Here is a 17176-nt window from a genome sequence, read left to right on the forward strand (position 1 = left end):
GAGAGGGCATAGATTCCAAGAACGAGGATGCCCAGATCCGGTTCAGTTCCCTTCAGTTTATGGCTGAGGTGGCAAGTCGGAGAGGCGAAGGCAAACTCTCACCCCAAAGGGGCTGGAGGGGCCCCAGAGATCCCGTTGGGTCTCGGACTCTGTGCATAACCCGCTACCTCCACCCTCATGGAGGGCGCGTGCAGGGCCCAGTCTCTTGGTTCAGGATCCAGGGGGCAAACGGGCCCCCTTCTCTCGGGCACGCCAGGAGGCGCCTGCCGAGCTCAGAATTGATGCCTTTGAGCTGTGGTCCTGGAGAAGAGTGTTGAATATTCCATGGACTGCTAGGAGAACAAATAGGTTTGTCCTGTAGAGGGTGAAGCTGGAATGCTCCTTAGAGTCAAGGATTCCGAAGCTTAGTCTGACATCCTTTGGGCATGTTGCAAGGAGGGACTGGTCCTTGGAGAGCGACATCATGTTTGGGAGAGTGGAGGGACGGTGCAGGAGAGGAAGACCCTCAATGAGATGGATCGATTCTGTGAGTGGAGTGGTGGAAATGAGTGTGTTTGAGGCGGCAAGTTTGACACAGGATAGAACGACATTTAGGGCTCTTGTACATAAGGGTCATCACTATGAGTCACAAGCAACTCGATGGCACATAATAACAATAACAACAAATGATATTATTTCCATTTTTCCCCTATGTTGAACTTCAAACTGACTTTGTGAAAGCAAGATTTAGTCAAACTGTTGGTGTCTTGACACAAATCAAATCTATAACTAAAAGTTGTGTTCTACATCATATGGTGTTGTTGTGTACCGTACAGTCAGCACTGACCCATAGCTAACCCCCCCAGCAGGTTTTTAGAGGCAGTTAATCACATGGGACGAGATTGTCCATCCTGCTCCCATGAATTAGCTGGCAGCCTCACAACCATGTGCCTTCAGGATTGCAGCACAGCTTCTTATCACTAGGCCACCAGAGTGCTACACCACAGGTTGTTATGTGCCATCAAATTGCCTGTGACTCATTGCGACCCTATGTACAACATCTCTAAAGCCTGCCCTGTCCTCAGCCAGTCTCACTGACTCCCACACACCTGCCCCAAATTGCCCCAGTTATCGTATCTATCCAACTCATCTGGAGTCTTCTTTTTCTGTGCTGTCCCTTCTGAGCATGATATCCTTCTTAGAGAGAGTAAAAAATAGCACTTTCTCTTCTAGGATATTCTTGATGAGGCAGTGTTTTTTTTGTTAGGTGCCATTAAGTCAATTTCAACACATAAGGACCTTTTCTTCAAGAGAATGTAACATTGCCTGAATCTGTGCTATCCTCACAGTCATTGCTATGTGTAAGCCCATTGTCAGTGTGTCAAGTTATCTCACTGAAAGTCTTCTCTCTTTCACAGTCAATGAAGCAGTATAAGATATTAATTGTATAGATATAAATCTCGAGTTCATGACTTTTTAGTATCCTGTGTGATGAAATGGAAAGCACGAATAATGCACTTCCTCTTCACACTCAAATACCATGGCAATCTGGCAAGCAAGTGTATGAAATGAGATTTGTGTTATATGTTTAACTAGCTAATCTTTCCTTTGCTGATTTTTTAAGCATTAACATAATTTTCACTTGATAGAACTGAGCTTTCACTCACAGAACTTTTTGGCAATAATAAAATGCAAGCTTTCAAATAAAAATCAGAATTTGGGGAAACTTTTTGCCAACATTTTAAAACCTTCTTAATGAGTTAAGTGGTGATATAAACAAATTAATTTATAAATGGGAGAATATTTGAAAATTTTCCTTAATTTAGTAACCCAACAGTTTTAGTATAACGAATGCATAATGTAATAAAATTATTTGTGGATAAAATATTTATTTATTCAAAGTGCAAGAACAACCATAAGATTTTAAAGGAAAAGTATAAAAAATTTACTGATATTATTTCAAGTTCTTCACTATAATTAACCTTCAAAAAATATCACCTGTGGCATTTTGAAGTTGTTGTTGTTGTTATGTGCCATTGAGTTGCCTGAGACTCATAGCATTAAAAATTAATATTCATAATTAGTCTAAAAACCAATTAATAGGATTCTATTTTTTTTCCAAGTAAGTAGCCATTGAGGGCAGTATTTTTTTCAGACACTTCAAAATTATAAAAGATTATCCAAACATTTTCTATTAAAAGATTTGCAAAAACTGTCAAATACGTTTTTCTCATTATTTTGCTTGTTTTTGTAAAAAGAGCTCTTTTACTAATTTATGCCATTCATACAAATAAATTATTATTTTTAATCAATTAATAAAGAAATCGTCATAGTCTTATTTTCTAACTTAGCAGATATCAATAGGTTTTTGTTGTTTATTGTCTTCAAGTAGAGCACAACTCATAGTGACCCTATAAATAAAAGTCCTGAAGCCTTTCTTGAACTGTCAACATTTGTCAAAGTTCATAGTTTCCAGAGGCATGTTGTTTAGGAAGTGGATGCCACTCCTTCCAAATAAACAGGTGTAATTTGCAAAACTTAAAGCTCTTTAAAACCTTCAAAAATATTTCAGACTATGTAAAAATCCTGAAATCAAAAGTCTGAGAATGGTTGACTTATGACATCTTGTAAAGACAAATCTGCATTGCCTTTCCCAAGGCTTTTTGGTTGTTTGTTTGGTTTTCTGTTTTGGGGTTTGGGTTTTTTTCCATTCTATATAGTCAAGAAAAATCTCCAGATCTACATCACAAATTCCATAAATATTTAGTTCCTCTTGCCCAATAGCTAAGGAGAAAAAGATAAATCCACATAATAAAAGCCTATCACAAGACTAAAACAAGAAAATGTTCAAAGAGAAACTAATTAACATTTTCCACTCATTATTTTCCTTTTTTGCCTTTCATTTTTTAATTTTTTATCTACCCAGAGTATAAAATATAACTCAGTTTTAGTTTTCTCATCTGAACTAATTTCTCTGAAATCATAATTAGTAACCAAATTAGCAAAAATAAGAAGCTGTGTAAAATATAAACATGTCAGAATAGAAAATTTCAAATATTTTTTACTAAAATAAGTGATAATGTGGAAAGACAGAAATTAGTGAGACATGGAAGAACAAAATGTTCTGAACAAAATGTTCAGGTTTTAGCTCTAGCAAATTTCAATTTCCACGCAATCGCAGATTACAAATTTCTGAGTTATGTATAATTCATAGTTACAAACTATGGATTACATTACAAATTAAAGTCCATTGTATTAAAAATTCAGGAAGCTCTGATAGCTGGCCTAGTTGTAAGAAACTGCGCTATACTCTCAAAGGTGCATGGTTCAAATCCACCAACTGCTCTGCAGAAGAATGGGGCACCATGCTTCCATGTGATGTACTGCGTCTGAAAACTTCTGGAGGTCAACACCTGGTGGTTCTGGCACAATGGAACATAATATATTAAAAACTCAACAATTAAAATTCATTTGTTCATTGTGTCTGGAAGTGTTTCTTTAACATTTCAATATAGAAAAAATACACCATATACTAAGAAAACCTGATGTGTCAAGTGTGTTATTGGTTGGCTACCCAATGCGGACAAAGAGTGGGGTGTAACTCCCCATTAGAACAAGATTGGAAGGAGGAGTGGCATCCTCTTCCATAATAGCTTGCCTCCAGAAACCCTATGAACCTGGAGAGAGGATGAAAGCCACCCAAGTGTAGAGGACTCTCCTTCATAGGGTCCCTATGAGTTGCCTACGACTCGACAGCACTTAACAACACAACAAGAACTAAGAAAACACTAGACTAACATTAAATCAGATCCGAACCCTGTGCAACAACAGTGTTCATACCTATTGTTCATAGGTATGAACACTGAGTCTTAAGTGACTCAACGACACATAACAACAATATTGAATAAAATACTTGACTATTTCAACTTAAGTAAAAGTTCAACTGAAAAAGATAGTAATGGAATGTATTCATAAATTAAAGATTGCTTGTGTAAAAATGTCATTGTTTTCCACCTAGTTGTTGCCCTACTTTCATAGTAAATGTCTGTGTTCTCTTATATGAATTTCTTCCCCCACCCCCTTACTACCGACTTCTGGTGGCCTGTTGTTGTTGCAGGGTTCCTCTAATCCTGATGCCACATACTTCTTCATAGAGTTGAGCTTCTTAAATAATTTGCTCAGTATATAGATTGAATAAGTATGGGAAAAGGATTGGAGGAAGAGGCATCAACAGCCTGCGTTATACAGATGACACAACCCTTCTTGCTGAAACTGAGGAGGACCTGAAGCGCTTGCTACAAAAGGTCAAAGAATGCAGCCTTCGATATGGATTGAAGCTCAACAACAAGAAAACAAAGATTATCACCACTGGGCCAATCAGCAGCATCATGATAGATGATGGAGAAATTGAGATTGTTATAGCTTCAGTTTGCTTGGTTCCATAATCAATCCTCTTGGTACCAGCAGCCAGGAAATCAAAAGATGAATTATGTAGGAAAAAATCTGCTGTCAGGGACCTCTCCAGAGCACTGAAGAGTAATGAATGTTAGTCTGGAGACTAAGGTGTACCTGATCCAGGACATGGTCTTCACAATTACTTGTTATGCATCAAAAAGCTGGACAACGATCAGGAATGATAAAAAGATAGTTAACGCCTTTGAGTTGTGGTGCTGGATAAGAGTATTGAATGTAGTATGGATTGCTAGGAAAACAAACAGATTCATTCTGGAGAGGGTGAAACTATGCTGTTCCTTGGAGACAAGGATTATGAAGCTCTGTCTGACATACTTTGGACATGTTGCAAGGAGGAACCAGTCCTTGGATAGGGACATCATGCCCGGGAGCCCAAGAGAGAAAGACCTTTGATGAGATTGATTGACTCAGTGACTGGGGATTATGAGGGTAGGTAAGTAAGTAACAATAAATTTGGCTCAAGATCGGAGCAGAAAAGCACATAATAAAGTGTTTCTGTAGTAAGAACACTTGTTGTTGTGTGAGTTAAAATGGACCCATAACTGACCCTTCAGTGGATTTTCAGAGACAGTTAATTGCACGGGAAGAGATTACTCATCATTCTCTCATGGAGCAGTTGGTGGATTTGAACAGCATGCCTTTGTGATTGCAGCACAACTTCTTGCTGCTAGGCCACCAGAGCTCCCTAAGTGAATGCTACCTGATCTAAAATCAAACCTTGGAAGAGGTACATGGTTGTTTCCATTCTCAAGAAAGTTGATCCAGCAGAATATAGAACTATCAAACATATAATTAAAATCACATGCAAGCAAAATACTGCTGACGATCATTCAAAACCAGCTATAACAGCACACAGTGAGCTGCCAGGAGTTCAAGAAGGATTAAGAAGAAGTTGTGGAACCAGGAATATCACTGCTGATGTCCGATGGATCCTGGCTGAAAGTAAACAATAGAAGAAGAATATCTATTTATGCTTAATTGGCTATGCAAAAGCATTTAACTGTTAGCATCTGCCTTACTTACTTTGGGCACATGGCCAGGAGAGATCAGTCCTTGGAGAACAACATCATGCTTGGAAGCATAGACAGACAGCACAGAAGAGAAAGAACCCCCGGATGAGAAGGATGGATACAGTGACTGGGGAGATAGTAACTGATGTGTCAGAATTAGTGAGACTGGCTCAGGACAGGGAGAGGTTCAGAGCTGCTGTACATAGGATTGCATCACAGGCAACTCAACAACACATAACAGTAACATACTATGGAAGCAGGAGTGGCATTCACTTCCTAAACAACATACCTCCAGAACCTCTGTGAATTTTGATAAATGTTGATAGTTGTAGAGGGGCTTCAGGCCTTTTGTTCATAGGGTCACTGTGAGTCATACTCAACTTGAAGGCAATCAACAACATCATAACAACAAGTTATAGCTGACATTGAGAAAAATTAGAATCTCAGGGCACTTAATTGTGTTCATGGGAAATCTATACCTAGACCAGGTGGCTGTTGAGTGAACAGAGGGAGGGAAAAAAGAAGAGCATTTTAGCTGTACCCTCACCAAGACATATCTGCTTGTTTTTTGGCCATCCATAAGATGTTCAGTGCCCTTCTCCAACTACACAGCTCAAAGGAGTCACTTCTTTTCTCTCAGTCTTATTCAGATGCCTACCAAGTAGTCAGAAAAATTATGTCCTGAATCAGACTCATCCTAGTCCTCAAACTAACATCATCACTCCTTAGTAATTTGGAGATGTCCCTAACTGTAGATTTTCTCAGTCCAGCACACATCCTTATTTCCTGACTGCTGGCACCAAGGGTGTTAATTATGGATCCAAGCAAGAAGAAGGTGTTGACAGTTTCAATCTCCTCTCCATCCATCAAGACTCTGACTACTGGTCCAGTGGTAAGAATCTTTGTTTCCTTGACATTGAGATACAATCTGCACTGAAGGTTACATTCCCTGATCCTCTGTAACAAGTGCTTAAAGTTCTCCTCACTTTAAGCAAGCAAGGTTTTTTCATCTACATAATGCAGGTTTCAATGGGATACCAATTGACTTGTTTCAATACACTAATCAGTCTATGCCAAAAAATTTTGAGGACAACTGTTTGGACAGTTTGGAAGAGGTCAATATTTGTTCCTATTCCCAAGAAGAGTGATCCAATTGAATGTGGAAACTATCAAACAATATCAGTAATATCACATGCAAGCAAAATATTGCTGACAATCATTCAAAAATGGCAAGAACAATATATAGATAGGGAACTTCCAGAAGTCCAGGCAGGATTTAGAAGAGATTTTGGTACAAGGGATATCACTGATGATATTAAGATTGTTGCAGACTGAGGGTAAAGTACTTTTATAAGTATTAATAATGAGACAGAACACCAAAAATGTAGGAGAAAACAGAGATAAAGCAGGAGGTGAACAGTTCTCAAACAACTGAAGTGCTGGATTCCAGCTTCCCTTTATCTATACTGAAAATTGCCAGGGAGCAAAGCACAAAGAGAATTCAATGCAAATGAAGCTAAGCTCTAAGCTCTTTCTATTGGAAAAACTTGTGTTTGACTCAGGAGGGAGGGGTTAGCAAATACAATGCCTTTTCTAAAGAGTGCCAAAGACTATAGTTTGCAATATCTATTGAAGTTCAACATTAAGAAAACAAAGATTCTCACCACTGGGCCTTTCCTGAAGGACAGGAAGACCCTCAGTCAGCTGGATTGACATGATGACTGTTACAATGGGCTCTTGTGTGTCAGGAAGTGTGAGAATGGTGCAGGATAGAACAAGGTTCAGGTGTTCATAGGGTTGCTATCAGTTGAACTTGATTCAATGGCACCTAATAACAACAACAACATCTCTCATCAAGCTCCCTCTTTAAATTTAAAATGTTTTTGAATATGACAGTTGTGAGAATAGACAATGCTCAGAAGTTAGCCAAGATGCAGTAGGCCAAGTATACTACATTATAATACTTTTTAAATTTGACACTTAAAACAAAGAGATGTGGTCACTAAAATGTAAAAATAGATATGTAAAAGTTAAGATTCTCATGCTGTTTCAAACTGTTTGCTATAGTTTTCAAGACCACAATGTTACTCTAATTCTGAAAAGTGATGTAACGGGTAGCAGTGTATTGCTCAAATAAAGACATTTACATAATGATGGAGGGTGGGGGGAAAAGTATTATTTTTAAATATGCTGAAACACTGACAGTGTTTTCCTTTCAGAGTTTGAACCAATTGTGGTACTTAAGTAATTTTTATTCATTTCCTGATAGAATGTGAGAGGCCTAAAAGTTACATTCTTGACTCAAGCCCAAATTTAGAACAAATTAACTTATTCAGAAGTCATAAATGTCAAAATATCAACTTTACCAATTAATTGGCTAAATTGAAGAGTATGACTTAGGGAGTTTTCCAAAATGGTAGACTCCAGAATGAAATACCTTAAGCAACACTTAAAACTGACTCCATGTTACCTCTGAAAACCTGGCAGACTGTCAGCTAGCTATAGGTTGGTTCAGACCAATAGTGCAACAACAACAGTCCCAAATTAGGCTAGTATCACTGTGGTTCTCAGTCCAGACAATTACTACTCAAACTTATTAAACATCTTCATCAACGTAGTCTCTCAGTATAGACAATTAATAGCTCATCCTCCAGCAAGCTTGAACTAAGTTAATGAGTCACACTGATGCTACTGTGTTAGTCTATTGTAGTGATTGTTGTCGTTGTTGTTATGTGATGTAGAGTCACCTGTGATTGATAATTACCGTATGTACAACAGCTCTGAATTTGGCCCTACCCTGAACCAATCTCACTGTCTCTAACACACCTACCCTCAGTACCCCAGTCATTACGCCAATTCATCTTATCCAGAGTCTTCCTTTCTTGTGCTGTTCCTCCACACATCCAATCATGTTGTACCTCTCTAAGGACTGGCCCCTCCAGGCAACATTCCCAAAGTATGTGAGATGAAGCTTCAAAATCCTTGCCTCCAAAGAGCAGACCTGTTTGTTCTCTTGACAGTTCATAGTATGTTCAATACTCTGCTCGAGCACCATATCTCAAAGGTATCAGTGGTACTGATTCTGCTTCTATCATCCTTAGTCAATGTCCAGCTCTCTGATGCATAACAATTGCAAAGATCATGGGTTGGATCAAGCCCACTTTAATCTTGAGACCACCATTGTTACTTTTTAGCATTGTGAAAAGGTCCCCGATAGCAGATTTTCCTAATTCTATTCTTATATTTATATCCTGACTGCTGGTATCAAGAGTGTTGGTTGATGAACTAAGCAAGCTGAAATTGTTAGCAATCTCAACTGCTTCTCCATCTATCATGATGTTGCCAATTGGCCCAGTGGTGAGAATCTTTGTTTTCTTGATGATAAACTTTAATCCCTATTGAAGGCTGCAGTCCTTGATCTTCTTCAGCAAATGCCTCAGGTCCTCCTCAGTATCAGCAAGCAAGGTTATGTCATCTACATAAACACAAGTTGTTGATGAATATTTCTCCAATCTTGATTCCACATTTCTCCTCATAAAGTCCAGCCTCTCAAATAATCTGTTCCACATATAGATTGAAAAGGTACAGGGAAAATATATATCCTCTACTGATTTTGAACCAAGCAGTGTTTCCTTGCTGTCTTCTGATGATTGGTTCCTGGTCCAAACATAGGTTTCACATGAGCACAATCAGATGTCCTGGGATTCTCATTTTTCTCAAGGTTATCCATAGTTTGTTGCAATCCATGCAGTCAAATGCCTTTGCATAGTCAATGAAAAACACAGATAGACATTCCTCTGGTACTCTCTCCTTTCAGCTAAGGTCCATCTAACCTTGGATATAATGTTCCTAGTGCAACAGCCTCTCCTAAGCCTAGTTTGCACATCTGGCAGTTCTTTGTCAGTTTTTTTGTCTCATTAGTTTTTGGATAATCGTATCCAAATCCAGGATCTTGCTTGTGTGTGATATTAGTAATATATTAATTTCCACACTCTGTTTGATCTCCTTTTTTTAGGACAGGAATAAATATGGATCTCTTAGCAACAGTTAGCCAGGCAGTTTTCCTTCATATTTCTTTACATAACCTAGTGAATGTGTCCAGGGCTGCATCTGTTTGTTAAAATATATCTATTAGTATTCCACGAATTCCTGCGGTCTTATTTTTATCAATTCCTTCAGAGCAGCTTGAATTTCCTTCTTCATCACCATTGACTCTTTGTCATATGTTATTTCATGAAATTCTTTTATGTCAACCAATGCTCTTCGGTATAGTGACTCAGTGTACTTCTTCCATTTCCTTTTGATGCTTCCTAGATCATTCAACATTCTACCCATAGGATCCTTATTGATGTTACGTGCAGTCAAGTTGAGTACAACCCATAGCAACCCTCTGAACAACACATTTGAACCCAGTCCTATCCTGTGCCATTTTCACACTATCTGACACACTAAAGAACATTGCAGCAGCCACTGTGTGGCCACCTAGTTGAGAGTCTCCTTCTCCTGCTCTGACCCTGTACCTTTCCAAGCATCATGTCCCTCTCCAAGGAATCACTCCTTCTAGAAACATGTCCAAAGTATATGAGGCAAAGCTTCATCATCTTCGCTTCCAAAGAGAACTCTGATTGCACTTTCTTAAAAAAAGAGTTGTTTGTTCTTTTTTTTGACAGTCCATGGCATGTCCAGTAATTTTCTGCAAGACCAGAGCTTAAAAGTAGCAATTCTTCTTCTGTCATTATTCTGTCATATTCATTGTCCAGTTCTCAGATGAATAGCAAGTGATTAAAAATACCATGGCCTGGATCAGACACACCTTAGTTCTCAAACTGATAACATAATTCCTCAGTAATATGGAGAGATCCCTAAGGGCAGACTTCCCCAGTGCAGTGTGCCTTCTGATTTCCTGATTGCTCATAGCAAGAATGTTAATTGTGGATCCAAGGAAGATGAAGTTGTTGACAGTTTCAATCCTTTCCCCATATAGGATGATGTTGCCTATCAGTCCAGCGGTAAACTTTTTATTTTCTTGATGTTGAGATGCAATCCAGATTGAACACTTATTCTTTGACCTTCTACAACAAGGGACTCAAGTCCTCTTAACTTTCAGCAAGCAAGGTTGTTTCAAAGAATAATGCAAGTTATTGATTAGTCTTCCTTCAATTTTGATGCCACATTCTTCTTAAGAGTCCAGCTTCTTGAATAATTTGCTCAGCATACAGATTGAATAGGCATGGAGAGAGAATACAACCCTCAAGTTCTCTCTTCTTAATTTTAAGTTCTATTCTGAAATACTATTTTAATCAAGTTCCTGAATAGTATCCTTAAGTATTGTAATTTGAGACTTGAATTTGTTCTTTATTTCCTTCAGCTTAAGAAATGCTGAATGAGTTTGGCACTTTTGATTTTCTGACTCCAGCTCTTTTCCCATTTCATTATAATAATTCACTTTGTCTTTCCATGCTGGCCTTTGAAATCTTTATTTCTTCCCTTTGCTTTGGTTTATTGGTGTTCTGGGGCAATATTCAGAGTCTTGTCTGTCATCCATCTTGGTCTTTTCTTCTTCTTCTGCCTTTGTAATGACCTTTTGCATTCTTCATGGATGATGTTTGACATTCTCCCACTGCTCATCCGGTTCTCATTCACTAGTGATCAAGGCCTTAAATCTGTTCCTGAGAAGATCTTGAAGTTCAAGTGAATTTATTTGAGTCCATTGTTACAGTCACCATGCCAAGCCATTTTGTTATGAGTCTTCTTCTCTTTTCACTTTACAACATTACATCCCTTTCCAAGAAATAGTCCCCCCAACCCACCCCCGTTCCATGGGGGAAAGTTGGGTAATCTTCGGCCATGAGATTATTGCCTCTGAAAATCCATCTGATGGTCAGCAATGTCTTGGTTTGCCTCTTGATGGAATACCAACTGACATATTTTAACATACAGATGAAGCTCTGAAAATGCTCACTAGGTTGTTCCAAGAAATCTGGAGAACAACCAACTGACTGGAAGAGATCTGTATATATTTCCATTCCTATAAAAAGATGATTTAAAAGAGAGTGGAAATTATCAAATGGTATCACTAATATACCACACTCAAACAAAATTCTGCTGAAGATTAACCAAAAGCAGCTGGAACAGTACATCAACAGAGAACTATGAGAAGTACATGCTGGGTTTAGAAAAGGTCATGGCATTAGGGATAACATTGCTAATGTCAGATGGATCTTGATCAAAAGCAGATAGTACCAGAGATGTTTACCTTTGTTTCATTGGCTATGCAAAGGCATTTGACTGCATGGATCACAACAAACTGTGACTAACCTTGAGAAGAATGGGAATCCCAGAATACTTGATTGTGTTCATGTGAAACGTATACTTGAACCACATCCTATATTATAAAAAATATCAAAATCAAACAATTGCTTAATATTCTTCAGTTTTTTTACTATATCCAATGGCATAGAATTTTAAGTTAAATAAACACGTAAAATTTTTCAAAGATTTCTATTAATAATAATAATGTTCATTTCTAAAGCTAACAAAACAATACCAATTAGGTACAGGACATTCAAACTATAAGGAAGAAAAGCAAAACCTATAAAGCTTAATTATTCACTTGCTCTAAGCCAAAAGGCCGAGAAATGACAGGAAGCTTAATTATTTAAAGGAAAAATAATTAGTAAAAAAAAAACCAAAAACATCATTTTGGAAATAATATAGAAAACTAAAGAGGAGAAATAAATTAGAGAGTACTGTTTGACAGAGAAAATGCAAATAACCAGAATTCCAAACCAAAAGAATGTCTCAGGTTACTTTAAAAATAAAATAGAATTGCATGCCATTTACAATAAGTAGAATTATTTAAAGAAAACTAACAAATATAAAAATATTCAGGAAAAATACTGCATGGTAATACTAAAGAAATATAATTCAAAGTTAAAATATAATGTGAGTGGAACAAATATGAAATTTTTATGGAGATGAAGATATAGTCTATATAGAAATAAAAAACTCATTAAATTCTTTGAACTTAACAAGAACCCTTGAAATAAAAGAGAAGAAGAGTGATAAATACAAGGGAAAATATTACAATTCCAAAATGATACAACACTCTGGAAAGCAGTATGGCAGTTACCTCAAAAAGCTGAACATAGAAATTCCAGATGGCCCAGGTATTCCACTGCTTGGAATATACCCGGAGAAAATTAGAACTGAGGGTCAAATGGACACTTGTACAACAAAGTTCATAGCAGCATTATTCACCATCCCAAGAACCTGGAAACAGCCCGAGTACCCAACCACAATAGAAAGGATTAAGAAATTGTGATACATTGACATGTTGACAGCACGCAGGAGCAATGATTTTGAAAACTACTACATAACTTGGGAGGTACTGGAGAGTACTTCTAAGTAAACTAACTCAGTCCAACAAAGACAAATACTGTATAAGACCATTATTGTAGAAATAGAGGGGTAACTAGTAAAGCGTGTATGAGGATCCAAGAGGGTGGAGGGTAGCAGCAGAGGAATGAAGATGGGCAGTAGGGTAATCACAGGATTGGTCAATTTGATGGGTAAAGGGAAAGGTGGGTAAAGGAAATGGGAAAGATCTAGTCCCTGCTGGAGGAGTTGCCGTGTGCTTTTATTCCAAGGGCAATGAAGGTAACTGGTTCCACGCCCTGTTTGTGCACAAGGTGGATCCCCGGAAGGATGCCCACTCCACCTTGCTATCCAAGAAGGAGACCAGCAACCTGTACAAGATTCAGTTTCACAACGTGAAACCTGTGTCTGGATGCCTACAACAGCCTGACGGAGGCCGTGCTACCCAAGTTGCATCTGGATGAAGACTACCCTTGCTCGCTCGTGGGCAACTGGAACACGTGGTACTGAGAGTAGGACCAGGCTGTGCATCTGTGGCTGTTGAGAAGGGGCTACCAAGCCCTCATGGGCTGCATGAATAAGCTCAAAGCCAACAAGGAATACCTGGAATTCCGTAAAGAATGGAGCCAGATGCTGCAATCCCGGAGGAACCAGATGCTCCTTTAGTTCAGCTTCTGGAATGAACCACAGGCCCGAGCAGGCCCCCACATCTACGAGCTGAGGATGCACAAGCTCAAGCCAGGAACCATGATTGAGTGGGGAAACAACTGGGCCAGAGCCATCAGGTATTGACAAAAGAACCAGGAAGAAGTGGGTGGCTAGTCGGAGAGCTCTATGTTGTGTATAATCTCTGGGTCTATAAAGACCTATAGTATAGTCTCAGTAGGAGATTCAAAATGCTACATGGAGAAAGAGGCACTGGGATGAGAATGTCTACTACACAGAGCCCTTGGTTCACACATGGAGTCTAGGATCATGATCCTCCTGAAGATCTCACCTTTCCAGTGATCCTGCCTCCACCTCCTTTTCCTTCTCCTTTATGGCAGCCGTGGACACAGGAGTTCCCAGCCCTGCTCCCATCATTTTTACCCCCTTAGATCTGGAGTGATCTGAGTGAGAGGACGTGATGCTCAACTCAGGCAAGAGGTTATTGAAGGGTGGCAGGGTCCCAGGATTTGCAATTTTACTTGGACCCTTCCCACTGTCCCTGCCTTACTTCCCCTCCTGCTGGAAACATTTTCTAATTTCACTGACAAAAGAAATGCAATCTTTTACATCTTCCCATATCTTCTAAGATTCTTCAGCTCAAGCCCCCCAGCTCCACTTTCTCTTGAGTTACACAAGATGTAGTATGTCAAGTGATTAGGAGTGTAGTGGGAAGGAAGGTGGTTGGGGTTGGGCCAGGCCTTCTGGAGCTCCTTGGCCTCCACTGGGCCATGTATTTACTGGACCATCTGAGCCAAGTCCCTTCTGACTGTAACTTTCAGAAACTAACATCCACAGATAATGAGGTCAAGACATTCCATGGGTGGGTTGGGGAAGGAATAAGTGGGAAAAATGTGGGGCCAAGAGACAGATCAGAGATCCTTGAAGAAAGATGTGGGTTTGATTTCCAGAATTTAGAATCTAGAATTAGGAAGATAAGATAGAAGAGATGAAAAAACACTTGGGGATGGGTTCTAATACCAGACAGAAAGAGAGAAAATGATACTTCTCTCTGTGTTTCTCCCTAAGTTATGCTTAAGGACATGGCTTGAAGGAGGTGCAGCCAGAGTGCTCCTTGGAGGCAAAGCTTTGTCTCACATACTTTGGGCTTGTTACTAGGAGAGGCTATTCCTTGGAGAGGAGCATCATGCTTGCAAAGGTAGAGGGATAGTGAAGAAGAGGAAGAGTCTCAACCAGGTGGATTGGCAGAGTGACTATGGCAATGGGTTTGAGTGTGTCAGAGATTGTGAGGATGGCACAGTATAGGACAGGTTTCAGCTCTGTTTACAGAGTCTCTATGAGTCATACTCACCTCAGCGGCACCTAACAATAACAATTAACACTTTGGAGCATGCTATCAGGAAGGGCCAGTGACTGAAGAGGGATACCATGCTTGGAAAAGGCTATAGTATCACCTAAAAGAAAGGAAGACCCTCAACTAGATGCATTGACAGTGATTACAGCAGTGGGCTTAAGCACTGCAGGACCAGGCAGGAATTCCTTCTGTTGTGCCTGGGGTCACTGGGGGATAAGTTGACACCCTAACGATAAAAAGTAATGGAGCTGAAAAGAAAGAAAAAAAAAGCATTGGGGCTGAGAATTCTAATGCATCGTTTTAGTCTTTCTGTTCAGGAACAGTCTCTTCCACCTTTGTCTCCTACAGCACATAAAGGGACAAAGCTATGTGCATTCTTTCTCCATATTCCATTAGCCTGGTCCTAATTCTACTGGGCCACCTGCTTTGTGGAGTAAGGTCAGTAACTCTGGAGGCCTCCTCCATTAACCACATGCCTCTTGAATCCCTTGATAGCTTGAGTATGCCTACCAGAAAAATTGCTAGAGTTGTTGATGGAACTGACTAAATATTTACTGTAAAAAAAAATTAAAAAATTGTTTGAAAAAGATTTATAATTCTGAATAACAATGGGAAAAATTAACACACATCTTCTCCAAATATAAGTTATAAAAAATACCAGAATTTGAGAAGCATAATTTATATCCTTAACCCAATAAGTACCCAAAACAAAAGGTAAGTGTTCTTTAAAACATCCAGGAAGCGTTACGAGCAGATGCTATAAATCAACAGAAAAGGACTCAGATGGAAAAGACTGAAAATGCCAAATGAGCCATTTACTGTAAAGAACAAATTATTGGTTTAACCTTCTAGTGACATAGACACGGATATAGTGAATGTGGCAATATTAGCTTAATGTAGTACTAGTCCCCAGTGAGCCCTGATATAAGAAAAATTAACGTCCCAGAGTTGTCTTGGCATAAAGGGATTTGGTACCTTCAGAATCAGTCATTAAAAGTTGCAGTTGTTGTTTTTTTTTATTTACTTCTTTCCATTTTAATTAGTTGACTAATCAGACTTGATTAATGCCTGTCAACTTTCCTTGCTCCTCTAAGCGTAATATCAAGCACACTTCAGGACACAAAGAACTCCCGATCCCTAAATTAATGGTTCTGTGTCCATTTGACAACTATGAATTATCATGAAAATAGAAGAGAGATCACACTTGACAATGTTCTACTTCTTGTTGGTTTTGTTGTCGTTGGTAGGTGCCATCAAGTACATATCATAGCAACCCTATGAACAACAAATCAGAACCCTTTCCTGTCATGTGCCATCCTCATCATCTGTGACACGCTTGCACCCACTGCTGTAGTCACTATGTCAATCCATTTTGAGGGTCGAGGGTCTTCATCTCTTTCACTGACTCTCCATCTTCCCAAGCATGCTGCCCCTCTCCAAAGAGTAGCCTCTCCTAGCAACATGTCAAAAGTATGTGAGACCAAACCTTGTCATCCTTTGTCACCCAGGCCTCCAAGGAGAACTCTGGCTTCACTTTTCCAAGATATATGTGTTTGTTCTTTTGGCAGTCCAGTTCACTACTTTAGAAGGTATTTAACAAATTACAAATAATAAGGAATTTAAAGCAGCTCAGGAAGATAGGTAGAACACAATACACGAATAGTTAGATGCAAAAAAAGCAGAGATGCATGTTAAAGACAGAAATACAATAGAATGGTAAGTTTTAGAATATTAAGCAACAGTTCTAACTTCAGAGATTAAATGCGGAAAATTTGTGAACTGATAATCTCAAGAGCAGCTTAAAAGAATCTGAGAAATTGAATCTTTTTTTAAAAAATTATAATTATTTATTCATGATAACATTACACAATTTAGTTAATGTTAAGAAACATATTTGCTACAGAAGTCAAGAATTTCAGCCTCCAATATGGATTGCAGCTCAACATTAAGAAAACTAATATCCTCACCACCTGACCAATTGGCAGGCAGCATTGTGATGGATGAAGAAAAGACTAAGATTGTTAGCACATGTATTTTGTTTGCATCCACAATCCTTGGCACCAGCATTCAGGAAAACAAGTTGCATTAGGGAAATTAGCTGTCAAGGATTTCTCCAGAGTGCCAAATATTAATAATGTCCGTTCAAACTAAGGTATGCCTGATTTAGGCCATGGTCTTCTCATAATATACTTCTTCTAAATCACACAGCATTCTTCTGTCAGTTTTCTATACTGACTTAACTGGGTTTGCTATGATGCTGAACCTTTTACCTTTTGGATGTTAAATGCCATAACGGTTGGCGGAGCTCCCAGTTTAA

At 38.9% G+C, this 17176-nt stretch overlaps 1 pseudogene; it reads left to right on the forward strand.

Moving 5' to 3' along the window:
* Positions 1-13847, forward strand: part of LOC102857200 — a 28678-nt pseudogene extending 14831 nt beyond the window's left edge.
* The last annotated feature ends 3329 nt before the right edge of the window (positions 13848-17176 follow it).

The sequence above is a fragment of the Elephantulus edwardii genome, unplaced genomic scaffold (genome assembly GCF_000299155.1).
Source record: "Elephantulus edwardii isolate Elephantulus edwardi_28Jun2011 unplaced genomic scaffold, EleEdw1.0 scaffold00192, whole genome shotgun sequence".
In the NCBI taxonomy this organism is placed as follows: Eukaryota; Metazoa; Chordata; class Mammalia; order Macroscelidea; family Macroscelididae; genus Elephantulus; species Elephantulus edwardii.